Source organism: Petromyzon marinus, chromosome 12 (assembly GCF_048934315.1).
Source record: "Petromyzon marinus isolate PM22_M1 ecotype Great Lakes invasive population chromosome 12, UKy_Petmar_22M1.pri1.0, whole genome shotgun sequence".
In the NCBI taxonomy this organism is placed as follows: Eukaryota; Metazoa; Chordata; class Hyperoartia; order Petromyzontiformes; family Petromyzontidae; genus Petromyzon; species Petromyzon marinus.
Window position 1 is genome coordinate 646,708 of NC_133678.1, and position 27,400 is coordinate 674,107.

Here is a 27,400-nt window from a genome sequence, read left to right on the forward strand (position 1 = left end):
GCGCAGTGCGCTAACCCCCCCCCCCCCCCTCTCTTGTATACATCACTCGCCAACGTGCGCGTGTGTGTTTAATATTTCATTTTAAAGCGCATGTGATTCAATAGTATTCTGATACGTACAAATACGTGCATTGTTCCCTTGTGTGTGTGCGTGAGTGCGTTAGTTCGTGTGTTAGTGTGCACGTGAGTGCGTGCCTTTGTACATGCGCCTGTGTGTGTATGAGTGAGTGCGTGCATGTGTTAGTGCGTCCGTGTGTGCGTGAGTGCGTTAGTGCGTGCGTTGGCGTGTGCGTGCGTGCGTTCGTGAGTGCATGTGTGCGTGAATGCGTGCATGTGTTCCTATGTGTGTCAGTGCGTGCGTGTTTTAATGTGTGCGTGAGTGCGTGTGTGTGTTAGTGTGCGTGCGTGAGTGTTGTTGCCATGGCCTTCAGCTCTGCCTCTCTCCATCTCTCTGCCAATCATACGCGGAGCTCAAGTGCACATGTGTGCGTGTGTGTGCGTGTGTGCGTGTGCTATGCCGTGCGTGTGCGTGCGTGGCGCTGGGGAGCGGGAGCCTGGGGGGCGGGGAGGGGAGGGAGGGGACGACGCACAAAGCGAGAGTCCTCTCCCCACCACCACCGCAACCACCGCCAACAACAACAACAACACCCCCAACATCCCCCACCCAACCACCACCACCTCCCTCTACCCACTTTCTCCGATGCACCACCCCATCCAACCGCACACACACACACGCGCACACGCTCGCTCGCTCGCCACCGCACCTCCAGTCGAGGGCGTGCGTGCGCGCGTGTGCGTAGCAGCAGCGAGCGCGCGAGTGAGCAGCGGGGAGTCGTCGGCTCGCCGCTGTCGCTTTCCGCCTCTCAATCGCGCGTTGTTGGCCTAGGGATGGAGTGACATCGCTCAGCGGCCGCGTCGCGTTTGTGAGCCAGAGGGGACGAGAAGAAGGGTGGTGGGGGAGGGTGGTGGGGGCGTGAGGAGGACAGGGAACGGCCGCGGGGGGGGGGGCGGAGGTGTGTTGGGGGGGGGGGCGTCCAGGAGGAGAGGACGCGAGCGCCGCCGCCGCCGCCGCCGCCGGAGACGCGGTAAGTGACCCGGCTCGGGACCGGGGGTCGCTGCCTCCTCGCCTCGCGGCGCTGTCCCCTCGGTGCGATTCGCGCGTGAACTAGGGGGGCTACCCTTCCTCCTGCTGCTCCTGCTGCTGCTGCTGCTGCTGCTGCGACTGCTGCGACTGCTACCGGTGCGATGGTGGGGGGGGGGGGGGTGCGCTATGCGCCGCTACCCACGGACAGCCTCGCGTTTGGTGCGAGTCGCGCCGGGCGGGCTGGAGTTGGGTTTGCGTGACGCGGAGGGATCGCGAATGACAGCCGCTCTGTGTCTCACATCGCGAAGCTCCCTCCCTCCCTCGCTCTCCTTGCACGGTGCGTTCATTAATTCGGCGTTCAGGGTTGCAGCGATGGTGATGGTGATGATAGCTGGTGAGTCGTATCGGTCTAAGTGGCGAGTGTGTCGGCTGAGTGGTGAGTGTCTGGTGAGAAATTGTGTTGTGAGAGTCAGGTGAAGTGGCACGTGACCCCGAGGACGGGCTGCCCCCATCGATGATCCGCACCCCTCGTGTTGTTGCTGTGGTTTTTGTGGCACTCCACGATCTTGCTGTTGAGATCTCGCTCACTCTCGCGCTCTCGCACGCTCTCGCGATACTCCGATGCCTGCAGCGCGAGCCTCGCTCGCTCCCAAGCTCGGGTTATTTGAGGCCACAAGGTAACAAACTTTCAGCTCGGCAACGTGAAGACGTTTTGATGTCCGTGCGAAGTCGGTCGCACACTCACACAAACACACGCAAACGTGCACACACACTCACACACACGTACTTACTCACCCACGCGCACACACACGCACACAATCACTCACACGCAAACAATCACTCACACACACGCATGCATACCCACAATCACTCACACGCGCAAAGCATTAACACGCAGCTGGCTGCTTGATATTTTGAACGTGCTGTTTGTTGCTGGCCGCTTGCCGTCTGTGAATCCTTTGGGCCACGGGTGCTCAGCAGCGGCTCTTCATCAAGCAAATCCAATAACTCAATGTGGACAATATGATTGCGTGTATACTACACAACCCAATGTGGACTGTATGAGTGTGTGTATACTGTACTGCACACCCAATGTAGACTGTATGATTGTGTGTGTACTACACAACCCAATGTGGACTGCAGTAACGGTGTAAGCGCGTCGACGGGTGAATTGACCTGGGCGCGAACTACCCCAACGCCCTTTGCGGCCCTCCGTAACCGCGTGACGTCATCACACAAACACACAGCAGCAGCTGCTTCAGCTGCTGCTGTCCTTGTTGATTCTGATGATAATGATGTTGATAATGGGTGATGGTTGTAGAGGCAGTTGGTGTCGGGGGTGATGTTGTCGATGATGAAGATGATGGTGATGATGGTCGTGATCGTGGTGCATCTGCCAGTTATCTCGGTCAGCTAACCTTCGTCACTTGGGGCTGTCCAAGTGACCTCCTGACAGTAGCGAGCCTTCCACGCTTCAGGCTATGGCCTCGGGGTGCACCTAGCCTGGCACAAGCCCTCTGGTGACGTCACCACCGCTCAGTGGCGGGTAGCGGCTGTTGTTGTTGGTGGTGGTGTTCATGTCAGCAATGGAGGCAGTGATCTGTATGTTGATGTTGACGGTCGGTGACAATGGTGGTGGTGGTGACGATCGTTGTACCGTGGTTTTGCTCGGGATATTACCGATGCAGTCCACATCCCCGCGATGTTGTTGTTGTTGATGATGGTGGTGGTGGCGCGAGTGATGTTACAACGTTACTGATGTAGGACATCGGCTATTAATAGCCTGCGCTGGGCGGGCGTGGCGTGGTGCGTGGCACGGCGTGGCGGGGGGAGGGAAGCAGTCAGATGACAAGGCATGGGAGGGGAGGGGATGGAGGGGAGGGAGGGGGAGGGCGTGTGTGGGTGGATGAAGGGAGAGGGAGAGAGCATAGCTCGGGAGCTGTCCGTGGTGATGAAATCTGAAGGCTGCACCCTGATTTGCCGCTCTGTAATGAATGCTGCCGAACAAAGGGATCCGGCGAGAGAGCGAGAGAGAGAGAGCGAACGAGAGAGAGAGAGAGGACGATAGAGAGAGTGAGCGAGCGAGAGAGAGAACGATATAGAGAGAGAACGATAGAGAGAGAGAGAGCGAGAGAGTGAGCGAGTGAGAGAGAGAGAGAGTGAGAGAGTGCGCCAGAGAACGAGAGTGAGAGAGAGTGAGAGAGAGTGAGAGCCTGAGAGGGAGAGAGCGAGAGAGAGTGTGAGAGAGTGCGCCAGAGAGCGAGAGAGTGAGAGAGAGTGAGGGAGGGTGAGAGAGAGAGAGAGTGAGAGAGAGTGAGGGAGAGAGAGTGAGAGCCTGAGAGGGGGAGAGAGAGTGAGAGGGAGAGTGCGCCAGAGAACGAGTGAGAGAGAGAGTCAGGGAGAGTGAGAGAGAGCGAGAGAGAGTGAGAGAGAGAGAGTGAGGGAGAGTGAGAGAGAGGGTGAGGGAGAGTGAGAGAGAGAGAGTAGGTAGAGTGAGAGAGAGTGAGAGAGAGTGAGGGAGAGTGAGAGAGAGTCAGGGAGAGTGAGAGAGAGTGAGTGAGAGAGAGTGAGTGAGAGCGAGTGAGAGCCTGAGAGGGAGAGAGAGTGAGAGAGAGAGAGTGTGCCAGAGAACGAGAGAGAGTGAGAGAGAGAGAGTCAGGGAGAGTGAGAGAGAGAGCGAGAGAGAGTGAGAGTCAGGGAGAGTGAGAGAGAGTGAGGGAGAGTGAGAGAGAGTGAGGGAGAGTGAGAGAGAGTGAGGAAGAGTGAGAGAGAGAGAGTCAGGGAGAGTGAGAGAGAGTGAGAGAAAGAGTGAGGGAGAGTGAGAGAGAGAGTGAGAGTGAGGGAGAGTGAGAGTGAGGGAGAGTGAGAGAGAGAGTGAGAGAAAGAGTGAGAGAGAGAGTGAGGGAGAGAGTGAGGGAGAGAGCGCGCGGGCGGCTTGCGAGGGATGCGCGGGTGAGGAGGCGGGGAGGGTGAGGAGTGGGGGGGGAGATGGAGCGAGGGAATCAAGTTAAAGGCAGATCTTGCGACGGGCTGGCCAGGAAATGTGATTTTAGGCACGGCAGCGTGATCTTATCAAATCTGCTTCCTTTGGAAATAGCTTTGATTACCATCTTCGAAGCAAGCTGTAGGATGCATTATTATTATTCTATGCCCTGGAGCCGTCCCCCCCCCCCCCGGGGGGGGCTGATAACCCAACACGCGCACGGCCGCGCGAGCGCTTCCAACAAAACCAACAAAACCAAGCTCCTCCGCCCGTCGTTGCGACTCTTCCCGAGCGCGAATCTTGCTCAGCCGTGAAAGCGTCATTTCCGACATTGTGTGAGGATGTGTGTGATTGTGAGGATGTGTGTGTGTGTGTGATTGTGTGTGTGAGGAAGTGTGTGTGTTTGATTGTAGGATGTGTGTGTGAGGATGTGTGTATGTGTGATTGTGAGGGTGTGTGTGTGTGATTGTGTGTGTGTGTGATTGTAGGATGTGTGTGTGAGGAAGTGTGTGTGAGGAAGTGTGTGTGTGATTGTGAGGATATGTGTGTGTAAGGAAGTGTGTGTGTGATTGTGAGGATATGTGTGTGTAATGAAGTGTGTGTGTGTGATAGTGAGGATGTGTATGTGAGGAAGTGTGTGTGTGTGATTGTCTGGCAAAACAACCCCCTACCTCCTTGCGGTGCCGGACGGGCAACTCTGTCGTGGACAGTGCTGTGGGGGGAGGGCCAATTCCGATTGGCTCCTCCCCTCATAGAGTCTGTGTCCACCACAGTGGCTAATCGGGGGCTCTGGATGGGTGCGAGGGGCTGGTAATCCCTCCACCTTTAGTTAATTACCACTAAACCACGAGTTAAACTAAAATATGTAATTAATAAGCTTGTGCCGGAGGCCCCGGGGGGACAGGCGTCTATGACGTCTCCTGGCCAAACCCCAATTGGTGGAGCCAGGAGATTGAATCTCTACCCTCGGGGCTCCTCCAGAAACAACGAAAAGCCACTACGGATGGCCACGTGGAATGTTCGAACACTCACTGCGGAGGAGAGGCTGCCACTCCTCTGTCGGGAGCTGGACCGCTACTGCCTGCATTTCTGTGGCATTCAGTAGGTCCGATGGACCGATTCTGGCTCTTGCCACCATGAGGGGTGGACAGTCCTCTACTCGGGGCAGCAGACTGCCAAACAACAGGGTGTGGCTCTTCTTTTGAACAAAAGAATGAAGGGGGCGTGGGAGCGTGGCGGTGAGGTGTGGGAAGCTGTAAGCCCCAGGCTACTTTGGGCTCGCCTTCCCATCAACCGGAGGCGAGGAGTGGTGGTCGTGGTTACTTATGCCCCCACCGAAGACGAACATCCGTGGAGGGATGCAGGCAAAGCCGATGAGTCAGATGCCTTCTATGACCTCCTGTCACAGGTGCTGGCTAAAGTGGCACCTTGGGATAGAGTCATCATGTTGGGTGACTTCAATGCCCGAGTTGGTCATGATGCTGGCACCTGGTCTGGAGTGATTGGAGGGCATGGGCCAGATCAGCTCAATAACAACGGTAGGAAGCTGCTAGATTTTTGTGCAGCCCATGGGCTTGTAATTACCAAAACGCTGTTCCGGCATCGGCGCATCCACACAACATCATGGATGCATGCCGGGTCCAAGCAAGAACATCTGCTGGATCTGCCCTCTGACCATCGACCATCTGTAAGATGTGCCTGCCATTCTTCCACTCCGGTGGTGGGTGTACATCCAGGACCCCATTACAACCTAAAGTGGCCTGGTCTCAGTTATCTGATGAAAGTTGCAAGTGAGAATTTCATAATCGCTTGCGGCTGGGATTTGCATAGTCCCCGACTCCTGATGTCGAGGGTAAATGGATGAGGTTTAGGAGTGGGACTCATGCAGCTGCAATGGCTGCTTTGGGTAGGCGGTCCAGACCTCCCCAGAGGCCCTGGCTGACAGATGAGGTGTTCAGGATGGTTGAGAAAAAGCGACAGGCCCACTGTCATCGGCTACAGAATCCCACATCAGAGAATGAAGAGGCTTACCGCAGCGTTCGCTCGGAGGTTCGGAGAGCCGTGACGCGCTGTAAGGATGGGTAGTAGTCGCGGGTTGCTGAGGAGCTGGAGTCTGCCTCAGTGGCCCGCGATCACAAATCTCGATTTAACTCCATCAAAAAAGTAACCTGCAGCGCCACACCTATGACCATCATTAGGGAAAAAAACGGTGATCCAATCTCTGACCCCAGGAACAGATTTGCAGATTTGCTGAGCATTTCTGTGAAGTCCTGGGGGAGGGAAAATCTCTCAGGCAGGAAAACATCGTGGCACAATGTGGGGATGACGCTGCTGAGGCTGCGGTGCCTCAAATATTGGAAGAAGTCACCCCCTGTGAGTGGCTGGCTGAGGTGCCATCTGTTGAGGAAGTACTGAAGGCGATCCGGAGTCTGAAACCAGGAAAGGCAGCGGGCAGAGATGATCTCCCAAGCGAAATGTTGAGGGAGGGTGGCGTTTGTGCACAGACTGCCCTATATGACATCATAACAACAGTCTGGACCACTGGACGGGTTCCGCAGGATTGGAAGGATGCCTTGGTGGCCCCCCTCTTTAAGAAGGGAGACCGCACAGACTGTAACAACTACAGGGGCATCTGACTCCTCAGTGTGCCGGGAAAGGTCCTGGCAAGGATTATTCAACATTGCCTTGCCAGGCACGCTGAGGAGAGGCTTGCAGAGCCCCAATGCGGTTTCAGGAAAGGGCGGTCCTGCACAGATGCCATATTTTCTGTCCGTCTGCTACAGCAGAGGTGTAGGGAATTCCAGCAAGACCTACATCTCTGCTTTATTGATCTGGTCAAGGCCTATGATACCATCAGTAGGCCTGGGCTCTGGGTTGTTCTTCGTGCTTTTGGAGTACCTGACCCTCTGCTCACGATCATTAAGGACCTTCATGATGGTGAGCGGGCCCGGGTAAAACCACGTGGCCGGGAGTCAGAGCCATTCCCTGTACACGTTGGGGTGCGACAGGGATGTCCTCTGGCTCCCACATTACTTAACATCTATTTTGACCACGTAGTTAGTGAAACCTTCAATAGCTGTACTGGGGGAATCTCCATATGGTACAGATATAATGGGAGGCTGATCGATGCCCGGGTGCGGTCAAGGGATGGCTCCCTATTGGTCAACCACGTTATGTATGCCGATGATTTGGTAATAGCCGCTGATTCAGAGGAGGAGTTGGAGACGCTGCTGCTGAGACTGGAACGTGCCACTAGGAGGTGGGGCCTTACCATCAGCCCCACCAAAACTAAGCACCTGCCTGGGTATTTTGTACCATCGGACACGCCACCCCCACAACTCACAATCGGTGATGGGGCAGTTGTGGATAAAGTGGAGAGTTTCCCATACCTGGGCAGTGTGCTTATTACCGGCTCCAGTTTAACAGCAGAGGTCTCACTCCGAATCAGTCGAGCGGCAATATCTTTTCATCGGTTGCGTAACGCTGTGTGGAAGCTACCTGGTCTGTCGCTCCGCCCTAAGCTTCAGGTCTTCTCGGCCACGGTCATTCCCTCCCTTCTCTACGCTTGCGAAACGTGGACCCCCCTAATGGAACATCTTCGCTGGTTAGAAACATCTTCTTTGGTTCTTTCGGTCGTCCCGACAGGTTTGTTCCTTTCACCTGAAGAAGGCCACTTGTGTTGTGGCCGAAACGTTGTGAGAATTTTATTGTTTTATTTTATTTTATTATTTTATTCTCATTCTACGTGACTTTACCGAAACAAACAAAGAAGATGAATCCTTGCAGTCACAAAAGCTTTAAATCGGTTAGAAACATTTAGGCTGGCCTGCCCTCTATCCATCCTGGGTTTAACCAGGCTGGATTGTGTGCGGAGCTCACAAATCCTTGAAAGATCTGGGCACGGTCCCATCGGTGAGCTCCTCCGGCAGGCAAGGCTGCGTTGGCTGGGTCATGTAGCCCGCATGCTTAGCCACCGCATGCCGAAACAACTTTTGTTCGGCCGGATCGAGGGGGCTAAACGGGCGCGGCACGGGCTACAGAAGAGATGGAGTACTGTGGTACAGGAGGACGTGGAGCTGAGTGGACTTGCCGATGACTGGTACCAGCGGTGTCAAGATCGGCCTCTGTGGAGGAGGCTCGTGAAGGACGCTACTGGGCAGTTGGAGGCAGTCGCCCTCCAACAACAACGGAGGGCGGAGGAGCGACGCTCACAACAACGAGCGGAGCGCCGGGTGGCTAAAGCACAGCAGGTTGGCACAGTAGGGGGCACAGGTGGTGCACCAGCCAGTCATCTCAGTCAGTCGACTCGTGGCACTTGGGTCTGCCCCGTGACCTCCTGCCAGCGGGCGTTCGACACTTCACGTGGGCTCAAGGTGCACATGGCCTGGCACAAGCGTCGTGGTGACGTCACCGCCACTTAGTGGCGAATGGCGGTTGTTGTTGTTGTGTGATTGTGAGAATGTGTCTGTGATTGTGAGGATGTGTGTGTGAGGAAGTGTGTGTGTGATTGTGAAGATGTGTGTGTGATTGTAGGATGTGTGTGTGTGAGGATGTGTGTGTGTGTGATTGTAGGATGTGTGTGTGAGGAAGTGTGTGTGAGTAGAGGTCTCACTCCGAATCAGTCGAGCGGCAATATCTTTTCATCGGTTGCGTAACGCTGTGTAGAAGCTACCTGGTCTGTCGCTCCACACTAAGCTTCAGGTTTTCTCGGGCATGGTCATTCCCTCCCTTCTCTACGCTTGCGAAACGTGGACCCCCCTAATGGAACATCTTCGCCGGTTAGAAACATTTAGGCTGGCCTGCCTACGATCCATCCTGGGTTTAACCAGACTGGATTGTGTGAGGAGCTCACAAATCCTTGAAAGATCTGGGCAAGGTCCCATCGGTGAGCTCCTCCGGCAGGCAAGGCTGCGATGGCTGGGTCATGTAGCCCGCATGCCCAGCCACCGCATGCCGAAACAGCTTTTGTTTGGCCGGATTGAGGGGGCTAAGCGGGCGCGGCACGGGCTAGAGAAGAGATGGAGTGATGTGGTACAGGAGGACGTGGAGCTGAGTGGACTTGCCGATGACTGGTACCAGCGGTGTCAAGATCGGCCTCTGTGGAGGAGGCTCGTGAAGGATGCTACTGGGCAGTTGGAGGCAGTCGCCCTCCAACAACAACGGAGGGCGGAGGAGCGACGCTCACAACAGCGAGCGGAGCGCCGGGTGGCTAAAGCACAGCAGGTTGGCACAGTAGGGGGCACAGGTGGTGCATCAGCCAGTCATCTCAGTCAGTCGACCAGTGGCGCCTGGGTCTGCCCCGTGACCTCCTGCCAGCGGGCGTTCGACACTTCACGTGGCCTCAGGGTGCACATAGCCTGGCACAAGCGTCGTGGTGACGTCACCGCCACTTAGTGGCGAATGGCGGTTGTTGTTGTTGTTGTTGTGTGAATGTAGGATGTGTGTGTGTGATTGTGAGGATCTGTGTGTGAGGAAGTGTGTGTGTGTGTGATTGTGAGGATGTGTGTGTGATTGTAGGATGTGTGTGTGTGAGGATGTGTGTGTGTGAATGTAGGATGTGTGTGAGGGTGTGTGTGTGTGATTGTGAGGATGTGTGTGTGAGGAAGTGTGTGTGTGATTGTGAGGATGTGTGTGAGGAAGTGTGTGTGTGAATGTAGGATGTGTGTGTGAGGGTTTGTGTGTGATTGTGAGGATGTGTGTGTGATTGTAGGATGTGTGTGTGAGGAAGTGTGTGTGTGAATGTAGGATGTGTGTGTGAGGGTGTGTGTGTGTGTGATTGTGAGGATCTGTGTGTGAGGAAGTGTGTGTGTGTGTGATTGTGAGGATGTGTGTGTGATTGTAGGATGTGTGTGTGAGGATGTGTGTATGTGAATGTAGGATGTGTGTGTGAGGAAGTGTGTGTGTGAATGTAGGATGTGTGTGTGAGGGTGTGTGTGTGATTGTGAGGATGTGTGTGAGGAAGTGTGTGTGTGATTGTAGGATGTGTGTGTGATTGTAGGATGTGTGTGTGAGGATGTGTGTGTGTGAATGTAGGATGTGTGTGTGAGGAAGTGTGTGTGTGAATGTAGGATGTGTGTGTGCGGGTGTGTGTGTGTGAATGTAGGATGTGTGTGTGAGGGTGTGTGTGTGAGGGTGTGTGTGTGATTGTGATGATGTGTGTGTGAGGATGTGTGTGTGTGAATGTAAGATGTGTGTGTGAGGGTGTGTGTGTGTGAGGATGTGTGTGTGAGGATGTGTGTGTGTGTGAATGTAGGATGTGTGTGTGAGGGTGTGATTGTGAGGGTGTGTGTGTGAATGTAGGATGTGTGTGTGAGGGTGTGTGTGTGTGATTGTGATGATGTGTGTGTGAGGGTGTGTGTGTGATTGTGATGATGTGTGTGTGAGGGTGTGCGTGTGTGATTGTAGGATGTGTGTGTGAGGGTGTGTGTGTGAGGGTGTGTGTGAATGTAGGATGTGTGTGAGGATGTGTGTGTGTGAATGTAGGATGTGTGTGTGAGGAAGTGTGTGTGTGAATGTAGGATGTGTGTGTGCGGGTGTGTGTGTGTGAATGTAGGATGTGTGTGTGAGGGTGTGTGTGTGAGGGTGTGTGTGTGATTGTGATGATGTGTGTGTGAGGATGTGTGTGTGTGAATGTAAGATGTGTGTGTGAGGGTGTGTGTGTGTGAGGATGTGTGTGTGAGGATGTGTGTGTGTGTGAATGTAGGATGTGTGTGTGAGGGTGTGATTGTGAGGGTGTGTGTGTGAATGTAGGATGTGTGTGTGAGGGTGTGTGTGTGTGATTGTGATGATGTGTGTGTGAGGGTGTGTGTGTGATTGTGATGATGTGTGTGTGAGGGTGTGCGTGTGTGATTGTAGGATGTGTGTGTGAGGGTGTGTGTGTGAGGGTGTGTGTGAATGTAGGATGTGTGTGTGAGGGTGTGTGTGTGTGGGTGTGTGTGTGTGTGTGATTATGATGATGTGTGTGTGAGGGTGTGTGTGTGAATGTAGGATGTGTGTGTGAGGGTGTGTGTGTGAGGGTGTGTGTGAATGTAGGATGTGTGTGTGAGGGTGTGTGTGTGAATGTAGGATGTGTGTGTGAGGGTGTGTGTGTGTGATTGTGATGATGTGTGTGTAAGGATGTGTGTGTGTGTGAATGTAGGATGTGTGTGTGAGGGTGTGTGTGTGAATGTAGGATGTGTGTGTGAATGTAGGATGTGTGTGTGAGGGTGTGTGTGTGAGGGTGTGTGTGTGTGATTGTGATGATGTGTGTGTGAGGGTGTGTGTGAATGTAGGATGTGTGTGTGAGGGTGTGTGTGTGTGTGATTGTGATGATGTGTGTGTGTGTGATTGTGATGATGTGTGTGTGAGGGTGTGTGTGTGAATGTAGGATGTGTGTGTGAGGGTGTGTGTGTGTGTGTGATTGTGATGATGTGTGTGTGAATGTAGGATGTGTGTGTGAGGGTGTGTGTGTGTGTGTGTGAATGTAGGATGTGTGTGTGAGGGTGTGTGTGTGAGGATGTGTGTGTGTGTGTGTGAATGTATGATGTGTGTGTGAGGGTGTGTGTGTGAATGTAGGATGTGTGTGTGAGGGTGTGTGTGTGTGTGATTGTGATGATGTGTGTGTGAGGGTGTGTGTGTGAGGGTGTGTGTGTGTGTGTGAATGTAGGATGTGTGTGTGAGGGTGTGTGTGTGTGATTGTGATGATCTGTGTGAGGGTGTGTGTGTGAGGGTGTGTGTGTGAGGGTGTATGTGTGATTGTGATGATGTGTGTGAGGGTGTGTTTGTGAGGGTGTGTGTGTGAGGGTGTGTGTGTGAATGTAGGATGTGTGTGTGAGGATGTGTGTGTGTGTGTGATTGTGATGATGTGTGTGTGAGGGTGTGTGAGGGTGTGTGTGTGTGATTGTGATGATGTGTGTGAGGGTGTGTGTGTGTGTGTGATTGTGATGATGATGTGTGTGAGGGTGTGTGTGTGTGTGTGATTGTGATGATGTGTGTGATGGTGTGTGTGTGAGGGTGTGTGTGAATGTAGGATGTGTGTGTGAGGGTGTGTGTGTGTGATTGTGATGATGTGTGTGAGGGTGTGTGTGTGAGGATGTGTGTGTGTGTGTGTGTGATTGTGATGATGTGTGTGTGTGATTGTGATGATGTGTGTGAGGGTGTGTGTGTGTGTGTGATTGTGATGATGTGTGTGATTGTGATGATGTGTGTGTGTGTGAATGTAGGATGTGTGTGAGGGTGTGTGTGTGTGTGATTGTGATGATGTGTGTGTGTGATTGTGATGATGTGTGTGTGTGTGATTGTGATGATGTGTGTGATTGTGATGATGTGTGTGTGTGTGATTGTGATGATGTGTGTGTGTGTGAATGTAGGATGTGTGTGTGAGGGTGTGTGTGTGAGGGTGTGTGTGTGTGTGTGATGATGTGTGTGTGTGTGATTGTGATGATGTGTGTGATTGTGAGGGTGTGTGTGAGGGTGTGTGTGTGTGTGTGATTGTGATGATGTGTGTGTGATGGTGTGTGTGTGTGTGATTGTGATGATGTGTGTGTGTGTGTGATTGTGATGATGTGTGTGATTGTGATGATGTGTGTGTGATGGTGTGTGTGTGTGTGATTGTGATGATGTGTGTGAGGGTGTGTGTGTGATGGCCTGACACAAGCGTCGTGATGACGTCACCGCCACTTAGTGGCGAATGGCGGTTGTTGTTGTGTATGTGTGTATATGTGTGTATGTATGTGTGTGTATGTGTGTGTATGTGTGTGTATATGTGTGTGTATGTGTGTGTGTATGTATGTGTGTATGTATGTGTGTATGTGTGTATATGTGTGTGTGTGTGTGCTCCATCCCGCTGTAATTTACTTACGTTTGCAAAAAAAATATCGAGTATGCATGTACGTGTATGTACGTCCGTATGTGTGCAAGTAAGCCTGCGGCTGCTGGCCTGGTCATGTAGCTCGCATGCCCAGCCACCGCATGCACAAGCAGCTTCTGTTAGGCCGGATCGAGGGGGATAAACGAGCGCGGCACGGGCTAGAGAAGAGATGGAGTGATGTGGTACAGGAGGACGTGGAGCTGAGTGGACTTGCCAATGACTGGTGCCAGCGGTGTCGAGATCGGCCTCTGTGGAGGAGGCTCGTGAAGGACGCTGCTACTGAGCAGTTGGAGGCAGTCGCCCAACAACAACATCGGAGAGCAGAGTAGCGACGCTCACAACAACGAGCGGAGAGCCCGGTGGCTAAATCGCAGAAAGTTGGCACGGTGGTGAGCACAGGTGGCGGCCCTCCAGTCATCTCAGTGGCACCTGGGGTCTGTCCCGTGGCCTCCTGACAGCAGTGAGAGCACCCCACACTTCACGTGACGGCCTCAAGGGGCACCTAGCCTGGCACGAGTGTTGCGGTGGTGTCGCCACCACTGAGTGGTGAACGGCGGCTGTTGTTGTTGTTGTCGTGTGTGTCTGTGCGTGGGTTGTTGTTGTTGTGTGTGTGGGTTGTTGTTGTGTGTGTGGGTTGTTGTTGTGTGTGTGGGTTGTTGTTGTCGCGTGTGTGGGTTGTTGTTGTGTGTGGGTTGTTGTTGTCGTGTGTGTGGGTTGTTGTTGTGTGTGTGGGTTGTTGTTGTCGTGTGTGTGAGTTGTTGTTGTGTGTGTGTGTGAGTTGTTGTTGTGTATGTGAGTTGTTGTTGTGTGTGGGTTGTTGTTGTGTGTGGGGGGGTTGTTGTTGTCGTGTGTGTGAGTTGTCGTGTGTGTGTGTGTGAGTTGTTGTTGTTGTGTGTGTGAGTTGTTGTTGTTGTGTGTGTGAGTTGTTGTGTGTGTGTGAGTTGTTGTTGTGTGTGTGAGTTGTTGTTGTGTGTGTGTGTGTGAGTTGTTGTTGTGTGTGTGGGTTGTTGTTGTTGTTGTGTGTGTGAGTTGTTGTGTGTGTGTGTGAGTTGTTGTTGTGTGTGTGTGTGAGTTGTTGTTGTGTGTGTGGGTTGTTGTTGTTGTTGTGTGTGTGAGTTGTTGTGTGTGTGTGTGAGTTGTTGTTGTGTGTGTGGGTTGTTGTGTGTGTGTGTGAGTTGTTGTTGTGTGTGTGGGTTGTTGTTGTTGTTGTGTGTGTGAGTTGTTGTGTGTGTGTGTGAGTTGTTGTTGTGTGTGTGGGTTGTTGTTGTTGTCGTGTGTGTGGGTTGTTGTTGTGTGTGTGTGTGCGTGGGTTTCCATCCCGCTGTAATTTATCTGCGGATAGCGCCGCTCACAAAAGGCCACGCGGGTAATTGACGAGATCCGATACCCGCCGCTCTCGGGCAGCAGCAGCAGCAGCTACAGCAGCAGCAGCTACAGCAGCAGCAGCTACAGCAGCAGCAGCTACAGCAGCAGCAGCTACAGCAGCAGCAGCTACAGCAGCAGCAGCTACAGCAGCTGCAGCTACAGCAGCTGCAGCTACAGCAGCTGCAGCTACAGCTACAGCAGCAGCTACAGCAGCAGCAGCTACAGCAGCAGCTACAGCTACAGCAGCAGCTACAGCAGCTACAGCAGCTACAGCAGCAGCTACAGCAGCTACAGCAGCTACAGCAGCTACAGCAGTAGAAGCTACAGGAGCAGCAGCAGCTACAGCAACATCAACTACAGCAGCAGCAGCTACAACAGCAGCTAAAGCAGCATCAGCTACAGCAGCAGCAGCTACAGCAGCAGCAGCAGCTACAGCAGCAGCAGCAGCAGCTACAGCAGCAGCAGCTACAGCAGCAGCAGCAGCTACAGCAGCAGCAGCAGCTACAGCAGCAGCAGCTACAGCAGCAGCAGCGATTCCGATTTCTCCCGAACGCCAGGGAGGCGGTTACCTCTCACAGGTGCGGGCCCACAATATTTGGCCTATTTTGGAATTCGATGTTTATCTGTACATTAGTTTTGCTCGCCATTTCCAAAAAATTGCCATCATAAAATACACAGCCGTAAAGATACCGCTCCAACCCTCGGCCCTTCAACCCCTCACCCCCTCACCCCTCACACGAGACGGTGCCACGCGGGGTTCCTGGGTGGGCACTCGAGAGACGGGCGGCAGGAGGAGGGTCGCGATCCCAACGACTCCGCTGTCCACCGTGCGAGCCTCTCACTCGCTCTCTCTCTCTGCGTTGTTGTTGTTGTGTACCTGTGTTGTGTGTCTGTGTGTTGTGTGTGTCTCTGTCTATGTGTGTGTTGTGTGTGTCTCTGTCTATGTGTGTGTCTCTGTCTATGTGTGTGTTGTGTGTGTCTCTGACCATGTGTGTGTCTCTGTGTGTTGTGTGTGTCTCTGTCTATGTGTTGTGTGTTGTGTGTGTCTCTGTGTGTGTGTTGTCTCTGTGTATGTGTGTTGTGTGTGTCTCTGTCTATGTGTTGTGTGTTGTGTGTGTGTCTGTGTATGTGTGTTGTGTGTGTCTCTGTCATTGTGTGTGTTGTGTGTGTCTCTGTCTGTGTGTGTGTCTCTGTGTGTGTGTTGTGTGTGTCTCTGTGTGTGTGTGTTGTGTGTGTCTCTGTGTATGTGTTGTGTGTTGTGTGTGTCTCTGTCTATGTGTGTGTTGTGTGTGTCTCTGTCTATGTGTGTGTTGTGTGTCTCTGTCTATGTGTGTGTTGTGTGTCTCTGTCTATGTGTGTGTGTTGTGTGTGTCTGTGTGTGTGTGTTGTGTGTGTCTGTGTGTGTGTGTGTTGTGTATATCTGTCTATGTGTGTGTTGTGTATCTCTGTCTGTGTGTGTGTTGTGTGTGTCTGTGTGTGTGTGCTGTGTGTGTCTCTGTCTATGTGTGTGTTGTGTGTGTCTTTGTGTGTGTGTTTTTGTGTGTATGTTGTGTGTGTCTCTGTCTATGTGTGTGTTGTGTGTGTCTCTGTCTATGTGTGTGTTGTGTGTGTCTCTGTGTGTGTGTGTGTCTCTGTGTGTCTCTGTCTATGTGCTGTGTGTTGTGTGTGTCTCTGACTGTGTGTGTCTGTGTGTGTGTGTTGTGTGTGTCTCTGTTTATGTGTTGTGTGTTGTGTGTGTCTCTGTCTCTGTGTGTGTGTTGTGTGTGTCTCTGTGTGTGTGTTGTGTGTGTCTCTGTGTGTGTGTTGTGTGTGTCTCTGTCTATGTGTGTGTTGTGTGTCTCTGTCTATGTGTGTGTTGTGTGTCTCTGTCTATGTGTGTGTGTTGTGTGTGTCTGTGTGTGTGTGTTGTGTGTGTCTCTGTGTGTGTGTTGTGTATATCTGTCTATGTGTGTGTTGTGTATCTCTGTCTGTGTGTGTGTTGTGTGTGTCTGTGTGTGTGTGCTGTGTGTGTCTCTGTCTATGTGTGTGTTGTGTGTGTCTTTGTGTGTGTGTTTTTGTGTGTATGTTGTGTGTGTCTCTGTCTATGTGTGTGTTGTGTGTGTCTCTGTCTATGTGTGTGTTGTGTGTGTCTCTGTGTGTGTGTGTGTCTCTGTGTGTCTCTGTCTATGTGCTGTGTGTTGTGTGTGTCTCTGACTGTGTGTGTCTGTGTGTGTGTGTTGTGTGTGTCTCTGTTTATGTGTTGTGTGTTGTGTGTGTCTCTGTCTCTGTGTGTGTGTTGTGTGTGTCTCTGTGTGTGTGTTGTGTGTGTCTCTGTGTGTGTGTTGTGTGTGTCTCTGTCTATGTGTGTGTTGTGTGTGTCTCTGTCTATGTGTGTGTTGTGTGTCTCTGTCTATGTGTTGTGTGTGTCTCTGTCTATGTGTGTGTTGTGTGTGTCTCTGTCTATGTGTTGTGTGTTGTGTGTGTCTCTGTCTATGTGTGTGTTGTGTGTGTCTATGTCTATGTGTTGTGTGTCTCTGTGTGTCTTTGTCTATGTGTGTGTTGTGTGTGTCTCTGTGTGTGTGCTGTGTGTGTCTCTGTCTATGTGTGTGTTGTGTGTGTCTTTGTGTGTGTGTGTCTCTGTGTTGTGTGTGTCTCTGTCTATGTGTGTGTTGTATGTGTCTCTGTCTATGTGTGTGTGTCTCTGTGTGTCTTTGTCTATGTGTGTGTTGTGTGTGTCTCTGACTATGTGTGTGTGTCTCTGTGTGTGTGTTGTGTGTGTCTTTGTCTATGTGTGTGTTGTGTGTGTCTCTGTTTATGTGTTGTGTGTTGTGTGTGTCTATGTCTATTTGTGTGTTGTGTGTGTGTCTCTGTGTGTGTGTGTTGTGTGTGTCTCTGTCTATGTGCTGTGTGTTGTGTGTGTCTCTGACTGTGTGTGTCTGTGTGTGTGTGGTGTGTGTCTCTGTCTATGTGTTGTGTGTTGTGTGTGTCTCTGTCTATGTGTTGTGTGTTGTGTGTGTCTCTGTCTGTGTGTGTGTTGTGTGTGTCTCTGTGTGTGTGTTGTGTGTGTCTCTGTGTGTGTGTTGTGTGTGTCTCTGTGTGTGTGTTGTGTGTGTCTCTGTCTATGTGTGTGTTGTGTGTGTCTCTGTCTGTGTGTGTGTCTGTGTGTGTGTTGTGTGTGTCTTTGTCTATGTGTGTGTTGTGTTTGTCTCTGTCTGTGTGTGTGTTGTGTGTGTCTCTGTGTGTGTGTTGTGTGTGTCTTTGTCTATGTGTGTGTTGTGTGTCTCTGTCTATGTGTGTGTGTTGTGTGTGTCTCTGTCTATGTGTGTGTGTCTCTCTGTGTGTGTGTTGTGTGTGTCTCTGTCTATGTGTGTGTGTTGTGTACCTGTCTCTAGGTGTATGTGTGTCTGTGTTGTGAGTGTGTTTATATCTGTTGGTGTCTCTCTGTTGCTCTCTTGTGTGTGTGTCTCTATCTGTGCTGTGTCTTTCTGGGTTGTGTCTGTGTGTGTGTCTGTATTGTTTTCTGTGTTGTGTGTCTCTCTGTGTTGTGTGTGTTGTGTTTTTGTTTTGTGTCTGTGTTATGTCTCTGTGTACCTACGTGTCTCTATCTCTGTGTGTCTCTCTCTCTGTGTCTCTCTGCCCGTCTCTCTCTCTATGTTCCACTGTATGTGTGTCTCTCTGTGTCTCCCTCTGTGTCCCTCTCCCCGTCTCTCTCTCTCTATGCTCCCCTGTGTGTGTCTCTCTGTCTCTGTCTCCCTCTGTGTCCCTCTCCCCGTCTCTCTATATATGCTCCCCTGTGTGTCTCTCTGTCTTCCTGTCTCTGTCTCCCTCTGTCTCCCTCTCCCCGTCTCTCTCTCTCGCCCCGTCCCTCTCTCTATGCTCCCCTGTGTGTGTCTCTCTCTGTGTCTCTCCCCGTTTTTCTCTCTCTATGCTCCCCTGTGTGTGTGTGTCTCTCTGTGTCTGTCTCCCCGTTTTTCTCTCTCTCTCGCCCCGTCTCTCTCTCTCTCTATGCTCCCCTGTGTGTGTGTCTCTCTCTGTGTCTCTCTCCCCGTTTCTCTCTCTCGCCCCGTCTCTCTCTCTATGCTCCCCTGTGTGTGTGTCTTTCTCTGTGTCTCTCTCCCCGTTTCTCTCCCCCTCTCTCTCGCCCGTATACACGGCGGGGGATCTGACTCTCCCACTTTGCCCTGACAAGAGAGAACATGTTCGCTGCCTGGGGCAGCAGGGGAGGGGGGCAGCAGGGGAGGGGGCAGCAGGGGAGGGGGGGGGGTTAGCTGTAGCCGTACGGGGAGGTAGGAACTTCCCCATGCGGGAGTCTGTGACTGCCCTTTGACCCCACGTGCTGAGTTGCCGGCCTGCTCTTTGGTTTGCTGTATATCACTCGCACCTCCGATTAACACGGTTAGCTATGTACGGTGGGAAAGAACTTCAACATGCATACTTCCAGAGAATGTCACCGTGGCCTTTAAAGTGAAAAGATAGCAAATATAACAGACAGCGTTCCATGCAATGGACTTACTTCATAGTACACACACATATAGAGAGAGAGAGGCCACAGCTTGAGTGAGTGGTATTTGGAAACTATCTTTATTTGCACCACATATTCGATGTATGGTGAACTTCTTTCGCACCGTACGTAACCAACAGTGTAAATCGGAGGTGCGGGGCATCTAGAAACAGACCACGTCTTGGGGAATGTGTTCAGGGCCCCATGGTACACGGAGAGATTCGCCTCCAAGTGTCACTCACTCCGTCTCTCTCTGGTATTTCGCTCGATGTGCTATTAGGAAGGGCCATTGCCCGAAACGTCGTATATTTTATATGTTTGTTCCCTGTACAAGGCCACGGTGTTATTGTTGACGAAAGGACGTGTTGAGTTGTTGTTGTTGTTGGTTGTGTGCCACTGCCAACTCAGCAGCAGCAGCAGCAGATCACTGTGAACGAGAATAAACTTGAAACGATTAAGCTAATGAAACGTTAAAGCTTAAAGTTGTCTCCCTTGGAAAGTTTGGCTAACTGCAGTAACGGGTGTTTATGCACAGCATTCAGTGGAGGTGTGATTTGTTTACCAATTTCGTGAACTGTTCAGGAAAGCCTTACAGGGTCTCGGGAGTTTATTCAGGAGGAGGCTTCTGCCACATTTGAATGCCAGTCCGGATACTTATCCCTTACAAATCCCGTGATACAAACTAACGACAAGCGTCGTTGCAGAGGATAGAAGTAACGACGGGAATAAGGAGGACAAATTGTGTTTATCTGTCTGTGTCGGGTGGACGAGGGTCGTACGACACACAATGGAATGTTACTCATGTGTCGATCTGATTCAAAACATTATTATGCATCAATAATAATAATATGAGTTAAACTAGACTAAACTATTTTTTATTTGATCAGATAAAGCCACACTGAGCTATACAGCTATTTTTCAGAAGCGATCTGGGAACAAATGATAGCTTATAATGTGGAAATGTTTTGCAGCTAAATACCCTAAACGCATATTTCTAAATATGGAGGGAAAAACCGGAGGACCCGGAGAAAAATCCACGCGACCACAGGGAGAGAGACACGGAAACTCCAAATATTCAAGGTCGGGATCGAACCCACGACCTTATGTATGCCAGATGAGGTAGTTAACATCAAGACACAGCAGGTGTACAGATGACCACGAAAAGTCTCGCTGAGTCCCAAGACCCCGTTTCAGGAGGGTCCTGCTGCCTTGGGATGTTTGACAGACATCAGGAACCCGGAGAAAACCCCACCACGTTCACTGACGAGGGGACAACACTCTCAGCTCCACTAAGCTGTGGCCGAATTGACGAATCCACTCGCTGCACTGCGGTATCCGAAGCAGCGCATCCGAGCGGGTTCGGGAGTTTCAAAAGTCTTTGAGTGAACCACCAACCCTCGCCATCCAAATCACCGCGCCCGACTCGATACTGTCGGGTGTCAGCACGAGCTTGGGGACAAACTGCAACAGCACGTACTCACGAGAAGAGCTCTGAGCTGGGTGGTTAAACGGATCCTGGGGTCAAGCGCGAGGGGCTGTTGCAGCTGTAGACACGGAGAGAGAGACAACAACAACAACAACAACAACCGCCATTCGCCACTAAGTGGCGGTGACGTCACCATGACGCTTGTGCCAGGCTAGGTGCACGTTGAGGTCACGCGAAGAGAGACACACAGGGACAAGACGCACAACACGGAGAGACACAGCACAGACACAGAGAGAGAGAGATAGACATGCACACATGGCTGACATCGGCGGCGAATATCTAAATACTTCTCCTAGATTGATTCGACCATAAATGAAGTAACCTGTACGCTGTGTGATTGCCAACCGAGGCTAACATCAGTGTCAAATTATGTAAGAATCTGTCCTTGGCATTTCCTAGTATCACATCACATCTGTACGCTGATGCAACGTGTAAACATCACCACTGGGGAGACAAAGGTGGCCGGGCGTGGTGCTGGCTACACCAGCCTCACATTCGCCATGGAAAGACTTGCTCCAGCAGTTCGTGTAGGCTATACTGGTGACCTATATCTTTGCTTGAGTAACAATAATTGGGCAGACAATATCTCCACATATCTGCCCACTGAACATAAACATTTTAAAATTGTGTTTTTTTACATATCCCATCAGCCACGCGGCCTTCCATCTGCGAGTGGCATCATTTTAGTAGCGTTGGTTGAACACACGAAAAGTCTGGATTGCTTTCGACATTCAATGTCTCATCAGCAGAGTCAGGATCGCATGAACCAATTTCCAGATATTCATTGGCAAGGACCCCTTGGCGATACAGAGATATGGGTCCGAGTTTTCTCGAGCGGGTGAATGTGCGATAAGACCAGGCTCACGCACACACGAAATACAAAGACCCCCGTGTAGCCTTTAACAGACTCGTGGGGCAAGTGCTGTTATTGAGTAGCAATTATAAAGGTCGGCACGGCGCACTCGCGGTTGATGTCACCGGCACCACGCTCGGGCGCCTTAGTCTTCCCAATGCTGTTATTTACACATTGTACCAGGTACACATTTGAGGCTGAGTCGACCTAAGGGAGTACCAGGACCAGCTCAAATATTCGCTGTTGTCAATGGTTGTGAGCGGGAATAGAACTTGGATTCGCCAGGGTTCATAGCGCAGTTCTTTAACCACTACGCTGCCGCTCCTCATAACATCGAAAGACAAAGATCCTCCGTATAACCTTAACGCACTTTTCGAGCAAGTGCTGTTAGCGAGCACCTTTTAAGGTCGGCACGGTACACAAGAGGGTGGATGGTCAGCACCACGCCCGGCCGCTTTCGTATGACGTTTACACATCGCACCACGCACTCATTTGAAGCAGAGTCGACCTCGTGGAAACCCAGCATCGGCTCGGATAATCGCAGGGTTGGTAGCGTAGCGCGCTAACCGCTGCACTACCGCTCCCCATAAAACATCCACACACGCGCGCCTGCAAATTGTAATTAAGGAACATCCTTCCAGGGGGGTGAGGGGCGGGGATTGGGGGGGGGGGGGCGGAGGGGAGGGGGTGAACGCGGATGGCCTAATGTTTGTGTGATGGGTTAATTGGATGCGGGCAATTTCGCGGGATTGGAATTCGCCTCGGCGCGCTCACTCCGACGGGCGGTTTGTGCTTCTGAATACCAAAAAAAAAACTGAGCATGCGCGATCCGCCAGCAAACCTCCCCTGGAGCATTAACGCAATAAAAACCCGGGTAATAAAGCAGCGGATTTGATCAGACGGGCTCAGGTGACAATCCCCGAGGCTCGCCGTGACAGTTGCACGGGTCACGCGGTGTAAAAAGCTCCGTGCTGCGTGATATCCGTTCCCTCTGCTACCCTCTGTTGTTGTCATTGCCTGATGGGGGATTCTTTCATAATTTTATTATTATTCCCATCTCCCTCCCTTGCTTCTCTCCCTCCACCTCCCTGCTTCCTCCACCCACCGCACACACAATTATACAGACACACACACACATTTTTCCCCCTTTGTATTTGATTTACCAGGTAAAGCCCACTGAGATATTTTCCAGAGGTGACCTGGCCGCGCATGATATCTCATCGATGTAGCTGATATCACCATCATCACCACAAGTGGGAATGTATACACACATATCACATAACACACACACACACATAACATACCACACACACAGATGTCACGCACCACGCATATACAGTACATATCACAAACACACATACAAATGTCACATACCACACACACATCACAAACTACGTGCACACATATCACACACCACACACACACATATCACACACCACACACACACACAACATATCACATAACGCACTATCACCAAGACATACATACGTGCATTCGCACTCACACCAGAGCTCCAGTGAAATATCTCCCGTGAGTTTAATATTTTTTTTTGTTTTATCTTCACGCGACCTCATCCCCACCCCCGCAGTGATCCCCCCCCCTCTCACCGCTCCCCCCTCCCCCCATGGCCCCTCCCCCTTGGCTCCCTGCTCCCTAACCCTGTGCGTTCGCGAGGATATTCGGCTCACGGCTGAGGGGTGTAAATGTCAGGTTGCTTGCCAATGCCTCTCTCCTTGCGGTGTTCGCCTCTCGCCTGGCGTGACACCACGGCCCCAAGACGCTCCCTTACATTTCAGACAATTTGCTTTGACAGCTGCCGTGTGTAATGTTTGCTGGGCTACGAAATGAAACATGTTTAGTTAATTAGCGCGAGCCCGTATATACCATTTGCTATACACATGCATGCATACGTACTTACACATGCATACACACATGCATACATACATACACACATGCGTACATACATACATACACACATGCGTACATACACGCATACAGATATAATACGTATTTCATACCCAACACTTCCGTCAATAACATTGTCCTATGTATGGCCTTAAGAAGTAATAAATATTCAAGAGGCGACGTTTTGGGCAATGACCCTTCTTCATAGCACAATAAGGGACATTGCCCGAAACGTCACCGACAAGACAATGGCCCCTCTTGTGCTAAAGACGGTACATTGCCTGAAACGTCGCTCATGATGTATCATGTAAGGCTACACAGAGTGTTATTGTTGGCGAGTTATTTTGTTAGCTGTGCGCCACGTTGATAATTTTTGCGGCGTAATTTTTCTAACTTGGCAAATATATGTATTTCATACTCTATGTATTTTAAGTTTTGCTGGCTGCCAGGACGTCATGTCCGGAAGGAGGGAGGTACTGACGCACAGTCACGTCCAAATCACGTGTGCAATGCTAGTCTATAATTGTGTATACAGTGAGGGAAAAAAAGTATTTGATCCCCTGCTGATTTTGTACGTTTGCCCACTGACAAAGAAATTATCAGTCTATAATTTTAATGGTAGGTTTATTTGAACAGTGAGAGACAGAATAACAACAACAAAATCCAGAAAAAACGCATGTCAAAAATGTTATAAATTGATTTGCATTTTAATGAGGGAAATAAGTGTTTGACCCCCTCTCAATCAGAATGATTTCTGGCTCCCAGGTGTCTTTTATACAGATAACGAGTTTAGATTAGGAGCACACTCTTAAAGGGAGTGCTCCTAATCTCAGCTTGTTACCTGTATAAAAGGCACCTGTCCACAGAAGCAATCAATCAGATTCCAAACTCTCCACCATGGCCAAGACCAAAGAGCTCTCCAAGGATGTCAGGGACAAGATTGTAGACCTATACAAGGCTGGAATGGGCTACAAGACCATTGCCAAGCAGCTTGGTGAGAAGGTGACAACAGTTGATGCGATTATTCGCAAATGGAAGAAACACAAGAGCTGTCAATCTCCCTCTGCCTGGGGCTCCATGCAAGATCTCACCTCGTGGAGTTGCAATGATCTCGAGAACGGTGAGGATTCAGCCCAGTACTACACGGTAGGATCTTATCAATGATCTCAAGGCAGCTGGGACCATAGTCACCAAGAAAACAATTTGTAACACACTACGCCGTGAAGGACTGAAATCCTGCAGCCCCCGCAAGGTCCCCCTGCTCAAGAAAGCACATATATATGCCCGTCTAAAGTTTGCCAATGAACATCTGAATGATTGAGAGGACAACTGGGTGAAAGTGTTGTGGTCAGATGAGACCAAAATGGAGCTCTTTGGCATCAACTCAACTCGCCGTGTTTGAAGGAGGAGGAATGCTGCCTATGACCCCAAAAACAGCATCCCCACCGTCAAACATGGAGGTGGAAACATGCTTTGGGGGTGTTTTTCTGCTAAGGGCACAGGACAACTTCACCGCATCAAAGGGACGATGGACGGGGCCATGCACCGTCAAATCTTGGGTGAGAACCTCGTTCCCTCAGCCAGGGCATTGAAAATGGGTCGTGGATGGATATTCCAGCGTGACAATGACCCAAAACACACGGCCAAGGCAACAAAGGAGTGGCTCAAGAAGAAGCACATTAAGGTCCTGGAGTGGCCTAGCCAGTCTCCAGACCTTAATCCCATAGAAAATCTGTGGAGGGAGCTGAAGGTTCGAGTTGCCAAACCTCAGCCTCGAAACCTTAATGACTTGGAGAAGATCTCCAAAGAGGAGTGGGACAAAATTCCTCCTGAGATGTGTGCAAACCTGGTGGCCAACTACAAGAAACGTCTGACCTCTGTGATTGCCAAAAAGGGTTTTGCCACCAAGTACTAAGTCATGTTTTGCAGAGGGCTCAAATACTTATTTCCCTCATTAAAATGCAAATAAATTTATAACATTTTTGACATGCGCTTTTCTGGATTTTTTTGTTATTCTGTCTCTCACTGTTCAAATAAACCTACCATTAAAATTATAGACTGATCATTTCTTTGTCAGTGGACAAACGTACAAAATCAGCAGGGGATCAACTACTTTGTTTCCCTTACTGTATATAAAAATGTCAGTGTGATTAAACTACATTCTCTTCGCGTTAGCATGCCGGTGCGGGTATCTCACAATGCTTGATGATTTATTAACGCTAGTTTGCTCTCGCATGAATGGCACTGTGCCATACATTGTACCGTGGTGGCATTGCGTGTGCGCGAGCGTCGGGCCTGCACGTCGCGTTCTGTGATTACCGCGATTTCCCTCGACGCCTCCGCCCGTCATTGTCCGGGGCAATAATCACAGACTCCATTAGCCAGACGGGCGCGCACTACGCTAATGCGGCACATGTTTAGGGGGTTTCCGAAATGGGGCATCCCACGATTACGTGGCGAATCTTTCACCTCGAGTGAGGGCTGGACAGCCTGATTCGAGCGAAGCGAGGCGAGAGAAGAGAGAGGGAGGAGAGGGAGGGAGATCGGAGACAGAGAGAGAGAAGAGAGAGGGATGGGTGATTAGTTACGCTCTTAATGAGGGTGGTCTTAGCACGTTCAGGCGGCTTTACAGATGACAGTGAGGAAGGGAGGGAGGGGGAAGCACACAAGTCTTGGTTTTGTCCGCCCCAAAGATGAATTGCTGATGTTAGCCTGGCTCTTGTGCATATGGTACAGTGCTCAGAGTGGCGCTGTCCGTGGTGCTGAACTAACGTGCACACTGATACACACGGCTCAGTGTGGCGCTGTCCGTGGTGCTGAACTAACGTGGACACTGATACACACGGCTCAGTGTGGCGCTGTCCGTGGTGCTGAACTGGCGTGCACACTGATACACACGGCTCAGTGTGGCGCTGTCCGTGGTGCTGAACTAACGTGGACACTGATACACACGGCTCAGTGTGGCGCTGTCCGTGGTGCTGAACTGGCGTGCACACTGATACACACGGCTCAGTGTGGCGCTGTCCGTGGTCCTGAACTAACGTGCACACTGATACACACGGCTCAGTGTGGCGCTGTCCGTGGTGCTGAACTAACGTGCACACTGATACACACGGCTCAGTGTGGCGCTGTCCGTGGTGCTGAACTGGCGTGCACACTGATACACACGGCTCAGTGTGGCGCTGTCCGTGGTGCTGAACTGGCATGAAGCATAATAATATATCAGGTAGTGGCGGGTTTAACGACACATTTATATATGTATGCGATGTAACCCAAAAAAAAGCTCTTATGGAGTATAATTGCACGTTATATACTGTAATGTGTTTTCCATTTGATGCCCCACCAAGTCGTGAGCTTAGCCAACGAACGTCACATATCTCTACGACTACTGTATACCGGCCACCAATTGTTCTACCTGGCATCTACACATTATGTGTATGCACATGGCCTGTTATCCAGAACTGTAGAGACAGCAGCGAGGGTTTGTGGGTCGTACACAGATAGCAGTGAAACTCCCGTCCCGTAGGCGTTGAGGAGGTGCCATACCCTGGCTCGCCATGAAAAGACAGTAAGAGCAAGTAGTTGGGCAAGGCATTGGTTTAATATAGCTGAAAACATCGTTAAATAATACCCAACGCAGCAGGACCCTGTTGAAAAAGAGTTATATGACTTAGCGTATTTTCCTGAATTAACCATACTATATAAGGACAAAGTATTTGTGACTGGCAGGGCGTCACGTCCGGAATGAGGAATAGATGGACGGACCGTCACGTCAAAAGTACGTGCAGGCTGCTTGTAAGTAAAACAAATATTTCCCGTATTTGTATTGTTTTTTTTGTTATTGTATATATGCAACGTGTGTGTGTTTATTTGGCGGCGTACTCAAAAGCAAACAGCTTTTAAATAAACACGAGGCTAATGCGCGCGCGGCGTGGTGGCGAATCTTCAATGTGTTCACGCGTTCATATCGGGGCGTGAAATATTAATCGCGGCCTCCTCCGCCTTTTGCATCGCTCGCGCGGTTTACGCGGCGCTCGAGGGAGGAAGGGAGGGAGGGAGGGAAGGGAAGGGAGGGAGGGAGGGCAGGGAGGGAGGGAGGGGAGGGAGGGTGCGTTTATGGCAGCAGCAACAGCAAGGGCTCTGCCTCGCTCAATCACCGGCCAGAGCAACCTCTACCCCTCCCCTCTCTCTTCCCTTGCTTCTCTGTGCTCTCCCACCAGCACAAAGCCCCTGCCTCTACCGCCCCTCCTCCCTCCCTCCCTCCAGCTCTTCTCTTCCCCTCTACCCTCCCTCCATTGCCTCCCTCCCCCCCACAAACAAACCCCACCGTGCTGCGCGGCCCTTCCCGCACCGCAGCCCCTGCCCTGCTGCTCGCTGCTGCTGCTCAAAGCGCCCCA

The 27,400-nt window shown here is 51.3% G+C and overlaps 1 protein-coding gene across 2 annotated transcripts in view; it reads left to right on the forward strand.

Annotated features, from left to right (window-relative positions):
* Positions 1–1,005: 1,005 nt before the first annotated feature.
* The window catches only part of LOC116941732 (uncharacterized), a 136,188-nt gene continuing 109,793 nt past the window's right edge, over positions 1,006–27,400 (forward strand). The window contains exon 1 of one of the 2 annotated variants that reach the window (XM_076066457.1): positions 1,006–1,084. The gene's annotated coding sequence lies outside the window, so the exon portion shown is untranslated. The other variant, XM_076066458.1, reaches the window with a different exon arrangement.